Source organism: Desmodus rotundus, chromosome 6, assembly GCF_022682495.2.
Source record: "Desmodus rotundus isolate HL8 chromosome 6, HLdesRot8A.1, whole genome shotgun sequence".
NCBI lineage: Eukaryota > Metazoa > Chordata > Mammalia > Chiroptera > Phyllostomidae > Desmodus > Desmodus rotundus.
Genome location: NC_071392.1, coordinates 71704106 through 71723821, shown reverse-complemented (window position 1 = coordinate 71723821; position 19716 = coordinate 71704106).

The following is a 19716-nucleotide window of genomic DNA, read 5'->3' as shown; positions in this document are numbered from 1 at the left end:
ATGCCATTAAAATTCCTTTTGTTATGGTCACCAGTAACCTCCCCATCCACTTAATCAGCAGATCCTTTTGGCTCTAGCTTCCCATTATATATCAAATCTCATCACTTTACATCACTTCTATTGCTATCACCCTGGTCAAAGTCACCTGGATCACAACCCACCTGGATCATTGCAGTGACATCTGGACATGTCTCTGCCCAACCCTCATTAGGCCCCCTTCTCCACACACCTACTTCCAGTACAATGACAGGATCTGTTACAAAGTAAGCAGATCATGCTACTCATTCTTTAAAATGTTCCAGTATTTCCTGTCTCCTTCAAAGTAAAAGTTATTGTCCATGTAGCCTATGGGATTGAGTTCCCTTCCTTAACTTTTCTCCTACTAATCTCCACCTTGCTCAGTTTACACCAGATGCCTGAGCCTCTTAGATGTGCCTTTAACAGGCCAGAATACTTCTACCATAGGGGTTTGCCCTTGTTTGAATGTTGTTCCCCCAGGTAGTTCTCCAGGCTCTCTAGCTCACTTTCTTAGGTCTTTGATCAAACACCTCCTTCTCACGCAGACCTTCTCATTCAAGTCTCCATTGACCATCCATGTAAATGTATACCTCCATTCTCCCTACCTCCTTCACTTCCTTAACTTTTTCCTCAGCACTTGTCACCACCCGAACACTATGTATTCTACTTTATTAGCTTGAGTGAGTAAATATGTGAAAGAACAAAGAATAACCTGATGAATAGCAAGTTTTTTTCTGTGTTCTATAAGCCATTTTCTGTGGTCTATAAGCCAAGAACCCTGCCCAAGGACTGAGGCCCTAATGGACTCATTGGTAGCATCATGACGACAGTCCTGCTCTAAATCACTCTGTGACCATGAAGAACATTCTATTGAATATCTTCTCTGAAGTTAGTTCAGATACAAACAAGTAGATAACCTTGACTGCTATGAGGTTAGGAGTCAGATGATGCCAAATAACATGATTTTTTTTGAAGTAATATAACTTTTATTATTATTATTTTTAATATATTTATTGATTATGCTATTACAGTTGTCCCATTTCCCCCCCTTCACTCCACTACATCCTGCCTACCCCCTCCCTCCCACATTCCCCCCCCACTATAGTTCTTGTCCATGGGTCATACTTATAAGTTCTTTGGCTTCTACATTTCCTATACTATTCTTACCCTCCCCCTGTCTATTTTCTACCTACCATTTATGCTACTTATTCTCTGTACCTTTCCCCCCTCTCTCACCCTCCCACTCCCCTATTGATAACCCTTCATGTGATCTCCATTTCTGTGGTTCTATTCCTGTTCTAGTTGTTTGCTTAGTTTGCTTTTGTTTTGTTTTAGGTGTGGTTGTTAATAACTGTGAATTTGCTGTCATTTTTACTGTCCATATTTTTTATTTTCTTTTTATTAGATAAATCCCTTTAACATTTCATATAATTAGGGCTTGGTGATGATGAACTCCTTTAACTTGACCTTATCTAAGAAGCACTTTATCTGCCCTTTCATTCTAATTGATAGCTTTGCTGGATACAGTAATCTTGGATGTAGGTCCTTCCCTTTCATGACTTGGAATACTTCTTGCCAGCCCCTTCTTGCCTGTAAGGTCTCTTTTGAGAAATCAGCTGACAGTCTTATGGGAACTCCTTTGTAGGTAACTGTGTCCTTATCTCTTACTGCTTCTAAGATTCTCACCTTGTGTTTAATCTTGGGTAATGTAATTATGATGTGCCTTGGTGTGTTGCTCCTTGGCTCCAGCTTCTTTGGGACTCTCTGAGCTTCCTGGACTTCCTGGAACTCTATTTCCTTGGCCATATTAGGGACGTTCTCCTTCATTATTTTTTCAAATAAGTTTTCAATGTTTTGCTCTTCCTCTTCTCCTGTTACCCCTATAATTCAGATGCTGGAACATTTAAAGATGTCCTGGAGGTTCCTAAGCCTCTCCTCATTTTTTTGAATTCTTGTTTCTTCATTCTTTTCTGGTTGGATGTTTCTTTCTTCCTTCTGGTCCACACCATTGATTTGAGTCCCAGTTTCCTTCGCATCACTGTTGGTTCCCTGTACATTTTCCTTTGTTTCTCTTAGCATAGCCTTCACTTTTTCATCTAGTTTGTGACCAAATTCAACCAATTCTGTGACCATCCTAATTACCAGTGTTTTGAACTGTGCATCTGATAGGTTAGCTATCTGTTCGCTGCTTACTTGAATTATTTCTGGAGCTTTGATCTGTTTTTTCATTTGGGCCATTTTTTTTCTTTCTGTCTTGGCGAGCCTGTTAGGAAAAGGGGTGGAGCCTTAGGTGTTCACTGGGTGGGGTAATGCTGGTTGCTGCACTGTGACACGTATGTGGGGGAGGGGCCGAGAGGGAGCAATGGTGCTTCCTCTGCTCTCTGCCGGGTTTCAGTCACTCTCTCTGCTACCCACAATCAAACTGGGCCCCTCTAGTGCTGATTCCCGAGTGGGTGGGCTTGTCCACCCTCTACGCCCCTGTGGGTTTCTCCAACAAACTCTCCTGTGATGCTGGGAGTTCCTCCTGCTGCCGCCTCAACCCCCATGGGTGTTTTCAATCAGAGGTTTGAGGCTTTATTTCCCTGAGCTGGAGCCCTGGGTTGTGCAGTCTTCTTTGCTCCCCCATGATTCCTCCTGATTTATCTATGTGCGAATGTGGGGCTGCAGGTCTGCTATCGGTCTCACGCTTGCCCCGTTCATCCCACAATCTGACACTCTGGGTCCGGCTTTGTTGTTCCGAGTCCTGTCCACCTGGCTGCCTGTCTCCACCCAGGCTGCCCATCTCTGCCCTTCCTACCGGTCTGGATGTATGTTTCTTCTTTATCTCCTTGGTTGTTGGACTTCTGTGCAGTTCGATTTTCTGTCAGTTCTGGTTGTTTTTTGTTTTTAAATTGTTGTTGTCCTTTTGGTTGTGCAAGGAGGTGCAGTGTGTCTATCTACGCCTCCATCTTGGTTTTTCTCCAAATAACTTGATTTTAAAAGAAGTGGAAACAGAGCTGGTTGTCAAGGTTACCTTTAGTTTCCTTATTTAGGAACAAACTAATGGCTGCTTTCCTAATGCCAATTACAAATACCAATCAGGCTCCTTTTCATTTCTTCAGCAGATATTGAGTGTTTACCTCATACTTGGCACTAGAGGAGGCAGAGGTGGTATAACACAGCAGTGACGAAAAATCAGACATGGTTCTGGCTTTTTCGACCCTCCATGGATTACAAATTGTGTTGATTGCCACCCTAGTATCGAAGGGGGTATTTTTACATTTTTTCTAAAAATTACAACTTCAGTGAGATATAATTCCCATAGTATGAAACTTATTCTCTTGAAGTATACAATTTAGTACTTTGCAAAGAGTTACAGAGCTATACAACAATCACCATCATTTGAGAATGTTTGTGACATTCCAAAAGGAAACTCCAGGACCCACTAGCAGTCACTCCCCAGGCCCTACTTCCCATCTCCTGACAACTGCTAATCCCCTCTGAGCCTCCATGGATTTCTCCCTTTTGGATGTTTTATGTAAATAGATTGCCATAATAGATTGCCAATATAGATTGCCTCTGTGACTGGTTCGGCTCACTCAGTATAATATTTTCTAGGTTTATTTATGTTGTGGCATGTATCAGTACTTTATTCCTTTCTGTTGCCGAATAATATTGCATTGTGTGGATGTACCATGTTTGGAAGATCCATTAATTAGTTGATAGACATTTGAGTTATTAATATTTTTTGGCTGTTATGAATAATACTGCTATGAACATTCATGTACAGGTTTTTGCATGTATATATGTTTTCATTTCCCTTGTGTGTATACCTAGGAGTGGAATTTCTGGATCATGCTGTAACTCTACATTTAACATTTTGAAAAACTGCCAAATTATTTTCCAAAGTGGCTGCTCTGTTTTTGATTCCACCAACAACATATGAGGGTTCCAACTTCCTACATCTTTGCAGACACTTGCTATTGTCTGTCTTTTTAATTTTAACTCTCCCAGTTGGTATACAGTGGTGTCTCATTGTGCTTTTGGTTGGCATTTCCCTGCTGACTGGTAATAGTGAACATCTTTTCATGTGTTAATTGGCCACTAAGGGTGGTGTACTCTGATAAAGTTTCTGTTTTCAAGGAAGGCCTTTTTGAGGACAACCTATTTTAGTAAATATAAAATACAGGTAGGATTTGGCTGGGATAAGAAGGGAGAAAAAACTCTCTATGCTTAGAGAGCAGCTACTACAAAGATTCTGAGGCTCAAAAGCGCTTGATTTGGGGAGGAACTGAGAGGAGGCTGGTGTGGCTGGGCAGTAATGAGAGATGTGGAAGGTGCAGCTACAGGTTTTGAGAAGTCAGCAAGCACTGAAGCATACAAACCTTTAGAAGACGAAATTCCGCACATTCATTTCATTCACAGGGTATAGGGAAGACAGATTTTAAAGCAGGGAAGTTAAATAACCTGATTTCTGTTAATAATGGCTGATGATACACAGCACATCATATTCGAGGCACCATCCCAAGCGCTTTATATATATTTACTACAGCCATAACCCCATCAGGTAGTATACTATTTTCCTATTGCTGCTGCAACAAATTACTATAAACTTAGAGGTTTAAAACAACACTGTTTATTATTTTACAGTTCTGGAGGTCAGAAATCACTTCCACTGGACTGAAATTAGGGTGTCAACAGGGTTGTGTTTCTTCTACACTTTTAGGAGGTAATCCATTTCCTTGACCCCCTTTCTTTGATTTCATGAGCCACATTCCTTTACTCATGAACCCGCAACTCTCTGACCTTTGCTGCTTCCCTAGTCACCTCTCCTCTGACACTCCTGCCTCCCTTAAGGGCTCTTGTGATGACAATCCAGGATAGTCTTTCCATCCCAAGATCCTCAATTTAATCATATCTGTAAAGCCCCTTTTGTCATTTGGGTATCATAGTGACAGCTATCAGGGATTAGGGATGGGACATCTTTTGGGGGGAACGTTAGTCTGCTACCAAAGTATGTGCTATCACTTTCTGCACAGTGGGCACACGACAGTGACAGCACTGGACCCGAAGCTGAGGTCTGATTGCAGAGAGCACATCTTTAACCCCTAGACTACCTGTGTCTCATAGTGACTCTATTTTTATGAAGGTATAATTGTGTCTTTTCCAATGGCGTTGTCCTATTGACCTCTGCATCAGAATATGGTGATGTAATTGGTTAAATGATTCTCCTATGTGCTTGTGGGCGAAGCTCAATACGTCTGGTTCCTTTTAAAGTTGTGCTTTATTATTTTGTACATTTTTATAAATGCTCTCCTGGATGCCAACATTGTTTTCTTTTTTTTCAAGTTTAATATCTGAATTTATGGGTCCTTAATTAATTGCTATTGGAATAATTACTTCTGTCTTTGGGGAAAAAATCTGCCTCAAATTCATGTTATCTGTAATTATTAGTTTCTATTAGTTTCAAACAGCCTTCCTATTATAATTATGTTCAAAATAAGTATAGCTTTTTATTGTTTGGGGGAAGCAAATACTGGAACCAACAAATATGTCCCTCATTAATACAATGTCTTACAGCATATTGGAACAAGACTTTGCTTTTTGAGTTGTTGATTAGAATTCATAAACTGTACATAAATTGAAATATATTATGAAAATATGAATGTTTTGTGAAAGGAAACATATCTTTACTGTTGAAAGAAGGATACTGTTGAAGAAGTTTTTGTCTGTAAGAAAACTTTATCCTTCATAATAGCAAAGCTATTTACATATGTAACTCACACAAGTTTGTAATGTAGTTTCAAATCTGACTGGGATTTTGGCGGAAAAGAGAATGATGGAAGCCATCATAATTGTTATATTTTTATTTGTTTAATTACAGTTTCCTCGTAAGCACTGAAGGCTACACTATGATGACGTGCCAGGTTGGGCCACTTTGCAGTCCGTTTCTAAGAAACAGTGTGCGTGTGTGTTGTGTGTGTGGAATGGGGGTTTGAGGAGCTTCCTCTTCATCCTTCCTCTGCCTTCACACGAGTGGAGCAGATTCAGGGGTTCTTGATGTTGTGGCCCAAGTGGGGACAAAGAGTCTGGAGAACGGGGTTTCACAACCAGCTCTGCCTTCAATATGATTGGGGCCCATCACTTGGCTCATTGGGGAACTACTTCACTAAATTACAGACTGAAAGAACTAAATTGGGTGATACTGAATTTCTCTCCCTGTGCCCAGTGGTGTGACTTACCAGTGTGCCTTAATTATGCAAGGCACACTGTCCAGGGTTGACTGGTCCAGGGATGACCAGCGCAGGGCCATTTCTACTGGGCATTCTCAGGGTTGGGAAGCCTCTGCTCATTCACTGAAGTCTTGCCTCTCCCCAGCTGAAGCCCCTTCTTTATTTATTGTTTTCTTTGAAACATGTCTTTTCAGATACTGTCTGTTTCACTTCCAAACAAAATTTAGGATCTGCTCCTAAACTGTCCTGATCACTGAAGAAAACAATTTTATTTTTCCCTTGGTTTTTTATTTCTCCAAGATGAAGAGAGTGGAGTAAGTTCTTAAATCCCTGCACCTCCCATATGCACTCTATGGGCCCCGGGGGGTTAGAAACCCCATGTTTTCTGCTCCACTGGTTCCATCTTTTGGCTTCTTTTGTTCCCTCTTCTCTTCTTTTATTGTCTTCCTGCTTTTTTTTCCTTTTTATGAGCACATGTGGATCATCTCTCTCGATATTCGTCTTCTATCCAACTGTTATCAGCCAAATAAGGTCAAGTGTCTTATCCTTTATAAAACAGCACCTTTGATTTGCTTATTCTCTAGAAGACACATGTTTGTATGCTGACTACTAGCAAATTTAAGGGCATAAAGAGGGCCTATCCTCACTTATTCCTATACCCCAATGACCAAATACTTATTTTATGCCTTTTCACTGTTGGGATGGTTCCAGATTGGGAGTGAGAGGATGAGTGGTCAGGCTATTTGTACTTCCTTAATGAATGCTAATTAAACATCTCAGGTGAAATAGCATGATTAATAAGCTTTGTGATGCACAGAACAAGAAAAAAAATAAAAGAAGGTACCATGTGCTGTAAAGCTTAGGAACTTTCAAAGGACTGGAATGTATCTATTTCTACTATGTTAACCTAGTCTCCAGTCTGTTCCAGTGCTAATTCATGATTCACAAATATAAAATCCAAACTACAAAAAATATTTCTCTATCTTGGCTACTTAAGAGATATATTCCAGAAAGAGCTTTGCTACCCAGTGTGGTCCTTGAACCAGCAATATGAGGGTGATTCAGTTGGAGTCCAGGGGTGTCAAACTCATTTTCACCAGGGGCCACATCAGCCTTGCAGTTGCCTTGAGAGGGCCAAATGTAATTTCAGGACTGTATAAATGTAACTATTCCTTAATAGTTAAGTGAGAGCTCGGTGCTGCTGCCGGGTGGAAACAAGGTGGCAGGTAGAATAAAACAAGGTGGAGGGCTGTATTTGGCCCAGGGACCTTGTGTTTGCCACCCGTGAGTTAGACAAATCAAAGTTAAAGGCTTCACACCAGGCCTAGTAAATCAGATTCAGCATTTTGAAAACACAGGGAAATTTCTATGTGTATTAGAGTTTGAGAAACGTTGCTCTAGGAAGGATTAATACAAACAAAGTCTAGAAAAAATATTCATATAGGTGTGAAAATATAAGTACCTATTTTTATTGGTAGATTTAAAAAATGTATAGAGAAAATTAGATTAATATTTATATATAAAAATTGCTCAGATTTATAAAAACTACAGTATTTCCAGTACAGATAATCCCAACATGTACCTGAATGTCTTTAGGTAAAATTGACATTCAGTGGTAGAACAGTTTGTAGATTTTCATTTGGGATAATAATTTCAAACAAAACACTGAATATCCTCATGCTTCGGAGAATGTGAACTATAAGGAATTCATTATGTTATGTGTTAATAAAAGTAATGTAAATAATATTGTATACTAAAACATCTGAGTTTAAAAGAAAGTTCTTTATCCTAACTTCATTTGTTTCTTTCTATGGTGACCCCACTTCCATTAAGGGAGTTTTCACAGAGGCTTAATCACACTGCTTTTTGTGTCTCCCACCTAATTATAATCATACTACTCTATTCAGTAGAGGGCTAATTGTTTCAAAATAGAGCGATGAAGCAAGAGCCTCAGGTGTATAGTTAAATGAGGTGTTAATTGGATGGTCAATGCATTAACTTGGGAGGAAGACAATTAACGGGAAGGTGGTTACAGACTCAGCTAGGAGGCCAAAGTGTCATTTTAAAGATTTACCACTCCAGTTTTTTAAGGCATGATATTAATATAGGTTTACAATGGGATCTGAAGTTCAGGTGAGGTCTGGGAGAATTCAAATTAAGGTCAAAGGCTAACTGTGATAAGAACTAGAAATACAACTCATTCTTTTTGCATGGCATTTTTCTGTTTACTTGTACTCCCCCGTCAATACCCCGTGTCTGTTCCATTTAGACCAGTCCAGGTGGGAGTGTTTGCCACCTGCTCTTTCATCTTCAGCACCTATCCCCCAGCCTGCACAGAAATCTGTGTATCCATCAGTAGCATAACCACTTCCTATCACAACACAGGGGCTTCCTTTGCCTGTTTCCTAACCTCACTGCACCACTTCGCACCTGTGCTGAGACAGTTACCACTTAGCCCTCCCTACTTAGGATACAAGAAAAGGGTGAATTTTCGGTGTGACAAAGGGAAAGTGAATCAGAAATATAGGACAAGAACAGTTCTGCCATGGTGTCCTGGGCATCAGAGTATTCTCTCCAAGCTGGCCCCCTATGTCTATCTCTAACCAGTTAGTTCCTGTGGTTACTCTATCTTGTTAAAGAGATCACTACCACAGAAAAAAAATCAGTGTTTTCAAATATGGCCCCTAACTCCCTAATGAAAATCACTTGGGGGATTATTAAAAATGCGGTTCACTGGGCCTTGCTTCAGTCATTCAGAGTCAGAACCTTCGAGGATGGCCTTCAGAAACTTACCTTTACACAAGACCCCCAAGTGGTTGATTTGTACAAAGAACCGCTAGTTATATCTTGGTCTAGGCAGCCCTGATTAGTGTGGCTTAGTTGTTTGGGCGTCATCTGGCAAAGGAAAAGCTCAGTCAGGGCACATGCCTGTGTTATAGGTTTGATGTCCCGTTGGGGAATGTGTGAGAGGCAACCAATCAATGTTTCTCTCTCACATTGATGTTTCTCTCCACACTCACTCTCTCTCTCCTTCCCTTCTCCTCTCTCTATAAATAAATTTAAAAAATATCTATTTAAAAAGGTTGTTAAAGCAATTCCCTGCTGGTTATTCTACCTTGTTTCTAGAAAAAATAATCAAGTAAACAAACAAAATCCTCACCTGTTTCAGTGTGTTAAAAAGATGTAGAATTTTCAGTATGAGAAAGGTGAAAATTGTGTAGGTCTTATTTTTTTTAAACTATCCCTCAGTGCTCCGAGTGGGGGTATTCTTAAGGTCTGTTCAGTAAATAAATAAAAATATAATACAACCTTGAGCAGCCACACACTATAAAGATGGCTGATCTAACTAAAAGATAGGTTTTAATGCCTGTGACATCTTTTCACAATATTTTACGCACATAAACATAGGATAGAGATGGTGAGTATTCTAGAGAAAAGCGTTCTGTACTCACATGCTATGATATGCAAGCCTAACATGGGCTGCGCAGAAACCTTAAAGGAGGCCACAGTGTATCGTGAATAGTTAAAAGAAGATGAGAAAGATGATGAATGAGAGTTTCATCTTAGTAAGCAACTGTAGATTCAATTGCTATAACCTTTGTGGGCTAATTAGCAAGGTATATAGTGTGAGGCTGATACAGTGAAGTCCAGGTTATTGAAATATAATAAGATTTTGTAATTTAAAAGGCAAGTTAGGTATTTAAAATAGTCTTATGTTTTTGGTTGGTCAGAAACACTATTTAGCTAATTAAACTCTGCTGATTGTTGAAACACCATTAATAAGTTCTAAAATGTATTTGTATGACAATATAAATGAACATACTCTAGAAAATTTAAAAAATGATAGAAAACTGTCTTTTATTTTTATTCCCTTGGCACTCTTCAAGAGTTTGCAGCCTATAACAGGAAGAGTATATATAATGTATTAAAACTCATTCTTTCTTATGGGAGTTTCTGTGTGTGAACATAAAAACATTATTTTAACAAGATCAATAAAATATTACTATTTTCTATAAAAAGAAAGTTGCCATTACATAGTCAATTAAGAAAAAACTTTTATTACTGCTATTATGAAGATTAAAAGACCCTGTCACTGATTATTAACTGCCAGTAAATGCCTTCTGCAAACTGACTTCAAAATTTTAGCTGTTACATTGAATTGTGTTATTTGAGCCTTGGAAAGAAAAACACAAAGTGGTTATCTAGAGGTTTTTGACATAATTAGAAAGCCATTTATATCAATCTGTGTATTATTCTTACAGGGTAAAATTGGTTGTCTGTAGAAATAAACTGTATTCATTAGTCATTTATGAAAAATTATACAAGTATATATTTTATCCAAATTTCTTCAAGAGTATTCAAATCAAACACTAGTTTGAGACAGTTATATTCATTATCTGTGACCAAAAGTCTCGTGGAAATCTGCATACTCAGTTTTGTTCTTATGTCAAAGACACTGTTAGCCCAATTACTGGTATAGATTAATCAGTATTCATATTATGTCTCCCTATGAGGCAAACGTTTTCAAATGTGTATTTTTACCCCCTATATCTTAATGCCATATTGGTTGATTATGTGGAGCATAATAAAATGAGCTTTCTAATCCTCAGTTGATTTGAGCTTTATTTTGTCACTATGCAAAAAAGTGTTGAGGTAGAAATGCTGCTTTGTACAGCCTCACATCAGTTAATTCCCTAACTGTGCTCTGCAACTTGGCTCCAAATTTCCTTCTTTTTCTATTCTTTGTGGAGGGTTTTTTTTTAAAGATAGATGGAGAAAAATACTAGTGTGTAGATGGCTAAGCAGTAGATGTCAAACAAATGTTTGGAATCAGGATATTTAGTAAAGCTTTAGGTGGCCATAACTATTTTCACAAGCTAATTATTCCCTGACATAATTTTATATGCTTATTGTATAATCTCATATCACCTTTAGCAGAATCATTTTGCAAGAGTTAATGAGGGTAGGAAGCAACCAAACTCATTCCCACTGCTGCTGGGAATGTAAAATGGTGCAGCCACTTTGGAAAAGAGCTTGACAGTTTCTTATAAAGTCAACCATACACTACCCAACAATTCTACTTCTGGAAATTTACTCAACATATGAGAGAACATGTCCAAATATAGAATTGTGCAAGGATGTGAATAGCAACTTTCTTCATAACAATCAAAACATGAAAACAACCCAAATGTCCATCAGTCAGCAAACTGAGGTATAACTACATAACAGAATTCTACCTGGCAATAAAAACAAGCAAGTGGACAAATTGAGTTATAACTATACAATGGAATACTACTCAGCAATAAATAAAAAGGAACTAAACATGGATGGATCTCACAACATTATGTTGAGTGACAGAAGCCAGAAACAAAATAGTACATATAATACCATTGCATTTCCCGTATATAAAGATTACAATAGGCAACACTAATCCATGGTGTTAGAAATTAGAGTGGTAATTGCCTCTGGTGGTGCAGTGGTGGTATGGGAATGATAAAAAATGAACACAAACGAACTTTCTGGGGTGATGGAAATATTCCTTATCTTGATTGAGCTGGTTATTGCCCAGATGTACACATTTTCAATACTCATTGAACTGTACACCAATATTTGTGCATTTCACTGTATATGTTATAATGTAATATAGAGATCCACATACATACATAGATATTAAATGGATGGATGAATGAATGAATAAATGAATTAAACTTATGGTCTCTGGATTCAGGAAGTATAGATTTAAATCTTGGCTTTACAACTTCTTGGCTGTGTGTTCCCCTTAAAACTTAATTTGATAACAATTAGGTGTTGTGAAGATAAAGTTGATGCATCTTAAGAGCACAGAACAGTGCTAGAATCATAGTAATGCTTCAAAATATTCTGTTATCATGATAATTTTCTCCCTGTGATATGAAGACCTCAATTGATTATAAATTAACATCAATGTTCTGTTCTGTATACTACACTGTGTTTCTACTAGGCAGAAAGACAATTTATAGGGCAACAGAAAGATAATCTATAAGGCAAAAATTCATAATTTATAGAATACAATTTAACTGCAATTTATAAAAGCACACAATTTATATGGAGTGCCTTTTTGTTATACAGTTATTCTTTATTACAAAAATGAATGTACTACACGAGCACTTGCCATTTTATTGTGTTGATCTAGATCTGTCTACAATTAGCTGTAGTGATTTTAGCTGTCAGTGTGGCAGGTGCAAAACTAACATAAAGTTTGATTGAGATCATGGAAAAGTTTGAACCCACATACTTATACATTTTATATATTGAATTCCAATATTCTTAGTTTAAATACAGAGCCCTATGAATAAAATTCTTAGACTCATTCACATAATGGACAGAGGAAAAGCCACTGGTTTTCACAATTGAAATAGAATTAGTACCAGTGAATACAACTAGCCAGTTTGTTTAATGCACTGAGTAAAGCTTGCTTTAAAAACACCATGAAAAAAAAACACTTTAATAATTTAAGTAATCCTCCCCTAGGATTTATCTGTTGGCTAAAAAGGTCTAGGATTTCCTATTAGGAGATAAATACCTAAGGTATTATGGATGCTTGAGCTGGTCAGACCTTAATGCCTTCTATTCAGCACGGTGTGAAAGCATGAGGCAGCTGTCCTGTCATCTTGCAGGACAGCTGTAGTCACACTGAAAGGCCAGGGAAGAATTGGTTTCCCCCACTGGGATCATTCATTATTTCCTGTGATCTCTCACTTCTAGAAAGGCCACTAGAAAGTCATTCCTTACATTGTTAGGCCCTTAGGAGAGCAGTTAGAAAAGCAATGGACTTACCTAGCAACAACTTGCACTTACTGAGTCATAGGAAAGTATTCCTCTTTCTTTATTAAATGTAGTCTCATCAGACTGCTTGTTCAAGGCTTTGATCATTTATTTAAGCATATCTAGTCTTCTCCTATTCCACTCAGAGATAGGTTATCCATCTCCCCTTTAAGAAAAGGTGTAGGTTTATTGATATGTGTGAAATTCCTGGGTCCATTTATATCACTCTGCTAACAATATGGAGCTCTGACTGTAATCCCTGCTGGGGTTAGTTACTACCATCCCCTTAGCTGATTATGTGGATTGGAGTCTGTAAAAAAGGGGAACAGTACAGAGATTGACTTAGCATTTATGCTAATGCATTCAAATGTGATATTATACTAAGCACTGAGCATGATTTATCTGATTAATTTCATTTTCTACAGTTATTATTTTAAATAATAATAACAGGAAAGTCATTTTTCTTAAGTATAAAGAGTAGTTGGACGTCCATACCTCCACCCAAGAAAATCTTTTCCTGGTTCTGTGAAGGGGGTCAGTCACTGTAGACCCATAAACTTTAAACATGTCTACAAAATAAGTCCTAAAGAATACTGTTTAATTGCAAATTAAATGGCAGTTCTTGAAGTTTTGATATCTATCCATTAATTCTGAGAATGGAGTGAACAATTTATTTTGCACAAATTTTTAAATTTTCTTAAAAAAAAAGGACTATAGTATGACTGACGATAGGAACACCACCTTAGCGATCACAACATTTCATTCAGTATCATACGCAAAGGATCCAGACTCCAGCAAGATTATATTAGTCACCATTATCTTTCTTCACTTGCTGTCAGAAATGTCGGGATTTTCCTGTAAATATTTCTGACACCCCGTAGGCAAAATCCTCATTGGATGCAAATTGAGCTATTGGAGAAGATAATCCTTTTTGCCTTTTAACTGCTAGGAAGTTTTTCAGAAGACTTTTGCTGAGGCAAAATTTCAGCAATGAGCATTGAGGAAGAAAACACTAAGCACCCGTAAAATGGGGAAAAGCATCCCGTTTTTAAAAGTCTTCGATTAGGCTTTTAAAATGTCAGTTTGAAAACGGCGGGGAATTTATTGTAGTATCTCTATACTATTATTCAAAAACAAAATGAGTCTTAATGCTATGCCTCTGCATGGAGCCTCTTCTGATGGCGACCTTTGAGTTAAAAAGGACATGAAAGCAAAATTTACCTTAGCAGGCACCATATACTAAAACTGTAATTTGTATACCAGAGTATGAGCAAAGAAAACATTTTTTCCCTAGACATTGAAGTTTAAAATTTTTAGTTTGGTAGTTGAATATTCCCTCTTATTTTCCTGTGTTCTTTGTCTTTTCAGAATTATGAGAGAAACAGTTCTTTCCAATTCTATGTTAGCCTATCTACAAACTGTTGAAAGTCAAAATAATAATGACAATAATAACTAACTCCTATCAATTTAAATATAATAGTTGGCTATAAATTATGTTTAGAAAGTTTTACCCCTGCTTTCACACATAACAATCTCCAAAGGTTAGAAGATTACAATCCTGACTAATAACATGTTTTCTATGTCTTGCATTTATATTATGTACATATATATGTAATGGTCTCATTCTTTGCTCCACTTGGGGGGAATTCTCTTAATGTATATGGGAGAAGAAATGCAAGTTTTCTCCCAGGCTCCATGGAAGCCTTCCTGTAGCTGCTTCACTGGTATTGTAGCTAAGAGAGGACTTAGGAATCGGTAAAGAAAGGACATGTGATGCCAGGGTGAGGTATAAATTCCAGGGTCACAGGACCTGACCCAGTGGCAGAGGCTGGCTGTGTGAGTACAGACTTGGGGGTCAGGCCCCCAAGCATGTTCAGTTCTTGCTTCCAACCAGAGGGTAGAGCAAAATAATGGCCAATACTTAGGAGTCAACTAGCATGCCACCATCCTAAAGATCTGCCAACAGGTTGTTGGTTCCAGTTCTAGACACGCTAAAGGAAAACCAGCCTCCAACGTCCCCAACCAGGCTGCAGCTGATATAGGAGCTTAGGGGAGAGTGTGAGGATTCAAGTTAGGAACTGAGGCCTATGAAGCTGGCAGCAGGTAAAACTGGTCTGATTAATCATAATTATGTTAATTATAGTCATGATTGGGCATGAGAGGGTGACAATTACTGTGCTTTGTCTGGTAATTATACTTGGTTTGTAAAGAATCTGTTTTTAGGGACAGGGTATTAAAGGGAAAATTGCACGGCTATCTGTTGCATCGGATAGGGTTGTAGCAGGTCATAGGATGATTCCTAAGTCTTCCAGTGAGAGGTGTGGATAGTGCTACGTAAGGGATGCTGGAAAAGAAAAAGGTCCAAGGAAGAAGGAGGGAGATAGGACCCAACGCTTTCAAAACCTGTGTTCCATAGTGGGACACCACTTCTGGAATGGGAGTGCTTCCTTTCTCAGAACTTAAGAGAAAATGGTCTTGAGCATTTCTTAGGAATTTGTTTCTTTTTTAAAATTAAAAATGTTATTTATTTTTAAGTTGAATTTATTGGGGGTGACATTGGTTAGTAAAATTATATAGGTTTCAGGTGTATAATTCTGTAACACATCAGTTGCATATTGTATTGTGTGTTCACCACCCCAAGTTAAGTCTCCTTCCATCACCATTTGCCCCTCCTTCACCCTCTTCTACCCACCCCCTCCTTTCCCTCTGGTAGTTACCATCCTGTTGTCTGCGTCTCTGTTTTTTTTCTTTGCTTAATCTCTTCACCTTTTTCACCCAACCCCCACCCGCCCTCCTTTGACAGCTATTTCCAGTCTGTTTCCATTTTGTTTGTTAATTTATTTTGTTCATTAGATCCCTAATACTGTATAAGTGAAATCATATGGTGTTTGTCTTTCTCTGACTGGCTTATTTCACTTAGCATAATACTTGCCAGATCCATCTATGCTGTCATAAAAGGTAAGATTTCCTTTTTTTTTTAATGTTTTTCCCATGTAGATATAGCACAGCTTTTTTATCCACTTATCTACTGATGGGCTCTTGGGCTGCTTCCAAATCTTGATTACTGTAAATAATAGTGCAATGAACACAGAGGTGCATATACACGGTCCAGCAGAAGTAACGCCTGCTTAAGCGTGGTTGGTAGGGTAATAATATGGGTGTGATAATTTATAGTTTTAATTGGAACATTTCACTTACAATGTCACATGGTGTGCTTGAATATGATATTGTTATGTTACACAATTGCATGCTTATGATTTTGTAATAAAAAGGGGCATTATTTGTGCCAGAACCTGTATTCTTTTGAATTAGTGTTTTGGGTTTCTTTGGATATATTCCCAGAAGTGGAATTGCTGATTTAAAAGCAGTGCCATTTTTAATTTTTGAGGTAACCCCATACTGTGTTCCACAGTGGCTACACCAGTCTGCCATCTCACCAGCAGTACATGAGGGTTCCCTTTTCTTCACATCCTGACCAACACTTGTTTGTTGATTTATTGGTGATAGACATTCTGACAGGTGTGAGGTGCTATCTCATTGTGGTTTTAATTTGCATTTCTCTAAAGATTGGTGACTTTGAGCATCTTTTCATATGTCTATTGGCCACTGTATGTCCTCTTTGGAGAATGTCTATTCAGGTGTTTTGCCCGTTTCTTAATTGGATTGTTTGGTTTCCTCGAAGTTCAGTTTTGTAAGTTCCTTATAAATTTTAGATATTAAGCCCTTATCAGATGTATTGGCAGATATGTTCTCTCATTTGTGGGTTGTCTTTTCATCCTGTTGATGGTTTCCTTTGCAGCACAAACTCTTTTTAGTTTGATGTAGTCTCACTTGTTTATTTTTTCTTTTGTTTCCCTTGCCCAAGGTGATATATCAGGAAAAATACTGGTACTAGAAATGTCAGAGATTTTACTGCCCATGTTTTCTTCTAGGATTTTTATGGTTTCAAGTCTAACATTTAAGTCTTTAATACATTTTGAGTTTATTGTTGCATATGGTGTAAGCAAGTGGTGGCTAGTTTCATTTTTTTCTCACTTATTTGTTCAATTTTCCCATCACCACTTATTGAATAGACTATCTTTATCCTATTGTATGTTTTAGCTTCCTGTGTCAAATATTAATGGGGTATAAAGGCATAGGTTTATTTCTGGGTTCCCTATTCTGTTCCATTGATCTGTAAGTTTGCTCTTTATGCCAGCACAATGCTGTTTTCATTCTATGTCCTTGTAATATGGTCTGGTATCAGGTAGTGTGATTCCTTCAACCTTCTTCTTTTTCAAGATTGCTGTGGCTATTCATGGCATTTTGTGGTTCCACATAAATTTTTAGAATATTTGTTTTAGGTCTGTGAGATATGCCTTGGTATCTTGATAGGAATTGCATTGAATTTATAGATTGCTTTGGGTAGTATGGACATTTTAATTATGTTAATTCTTCCTATCCATGAACACAATATATGCTTCCACTTATCGGTATCTTTTCAATTTCTTTCTTCAGGGTCTTATACTTTTCTGACTACAGGTCTTTTACATCCTTTGTTAAATTTATTCCTAGGTACTTTAATTTCAAAGCAATTGTGTATGGAATTGTTTTCCTTGATTCCTTTTCTGGTAGTTCATTACTGGTGTATAAAAATGCAACTGATTTCTGCAATTTTTTTTTTAGATCATACTACTTTATTGAATTCATTCATCAGTCCCTGTATTTTTTGTGTGTGTGTGTGTGAAATCCTTAGGGTTCTCTCTGTACAGTATCACATCATCTACAAATAATAACAATTTTACTTCTTTCCAATTTGAGTGCCTTTTATTTCTTTCTGTTTTCTGATTGCCGTGGCTAGGTTTTCCAGTACTACGTTGAGTAGGAGTGGTGAAAACAAGCATCCTTGTCTTGTTCCTGATCTTAAGGAAAACAGGCACCCTTCTCTTGTTCAAAACCAAATGCTTTTAGTTTTTGCTTATTGAGGATGATGCTGGATGTGAGTTTGTCACATATGGCCTTTATTACATTGAGGTATGTCCCCACTCCTCCCGCTTTTCTGAGAGTTCTTGTTATAAGCAGGTGCTGAATTTTATCAAATGCTCTTTTGCATCTATGAATATAATAATGTGGTTTTTATCCTTCATTTTGTTTATGTGGTTTACCTAATTTATTGGTTTGCCAATATTATACCAATCTTGCATCTTTGGAATAAATCCCATTTATTCTAGTGTATGATCTTTTTTTTAAAATTACTTTATTGTTCAATTACAGTTGTCTGCATTTTCTCCCCCTTCCCCATACAAACCCACCTCCCTCCCTTGCTTCCATCCTCCTCCTTGTTTTCGTCCTTGTGTCTTTTATAGTAGTTTCTGAAAACCCTTCTCCCCACTGACCCCTCCCCCCCTCTGGCTATTGATAGATTGTTCTTAATTTCAATGTCTCTGGTTATATTTTGCTTGCTTTTTTTCTTTTGTTGATTATGTTCCAGTTAAAGGTGAGATCATATAGTATTTGTCCCTCACCACCTGGCTTATTTCACTTAGCATAATGCTCTCCAGTTCCATCCATGCTGTCACAAAGGGTAGGAGCTCCTTTTTTCTCTATGCTCTGTAGAATTCCATTGTGTAAGTGTACCATATTTTTTGATCCACTCATTTGCTGATGGGTACTTAGGTTGCTTCCAGCACTTGGCTATTATAAATTGTGCTGCTATGAACATTTTGGATTGGTCTTTCAGGGTTCTTAGGGTATAATCCCAGCAGTGGAATTGCTGGGTCAAAAGACAGTTCCATTTTTAGTTTTCTGAGGAAATTACATACTGTTTTCCACAGTGACTACACCAATCCGCATTCCCACCAACAGTGCAGTAGGGTTCCCTTTTCTCTGCATCCTCTCCAACACTTGTTTGTTGATTTGATCTTTTTAATATATTACTGAATCTGGTTTGGTAACATTTTGTTGAGGATTTTATTTTAGTTTTATTTTTTTAATATATTTCATTGATTATGCTATCACAGTTGTCCCATTTCCCTCCCTTTATTCCTCTCTACCCTGCATTACCCCTCCCACATGCATTCCTCCCCCGCTTAGTTCATGTCCATGGGTCATACATATAAGTTCTTTGGCATCTACATTTCCCATACTATTCTTAACCTTCCCCTGTTTATTTTGTACCTACCACCTATGCTTCTTATGCCCTGTACTTTTCCCCCTTTTCCCCCAATCCCCTTCTCCACTGATAACCCTCCATGTGATCTCCATTTTTGTGATTCTGTTCCTGTTCTAGTTGTTTGCTTAGTTTGTTTTTGTTTTTTAGGTTTGGTTGTTGATAGTTGTGAGTTTTTTGTCATTTTACTGTTCATATATTTGATTTTCTTCTTTCTCTTAGATAAGTCCCTTTGACATTTCGTATAATAAAGGATGGACTCCTTTAACTTGAATTTATCTGGGAAGCACTTTATCTGCCCTTCTATTCTAAATCATAGCTTTGCTGGATAGAGTAAACTTGGATGGAGGTCCTTGCCTTTCATGACTTCACATACTTTTTTTATAGCCTCTTCTTGCATGTAAGGTTTCTTTTGAGAAATCAGCTGATATTCCTAAAGGAACTCCTTTGTAGGGAACTGTCTCCTTTCCTCTTGTGGCTTTTAAGAATCTCTCCTTATCTTATTTTTAATCTTGGGTAATGAAATTATGATGT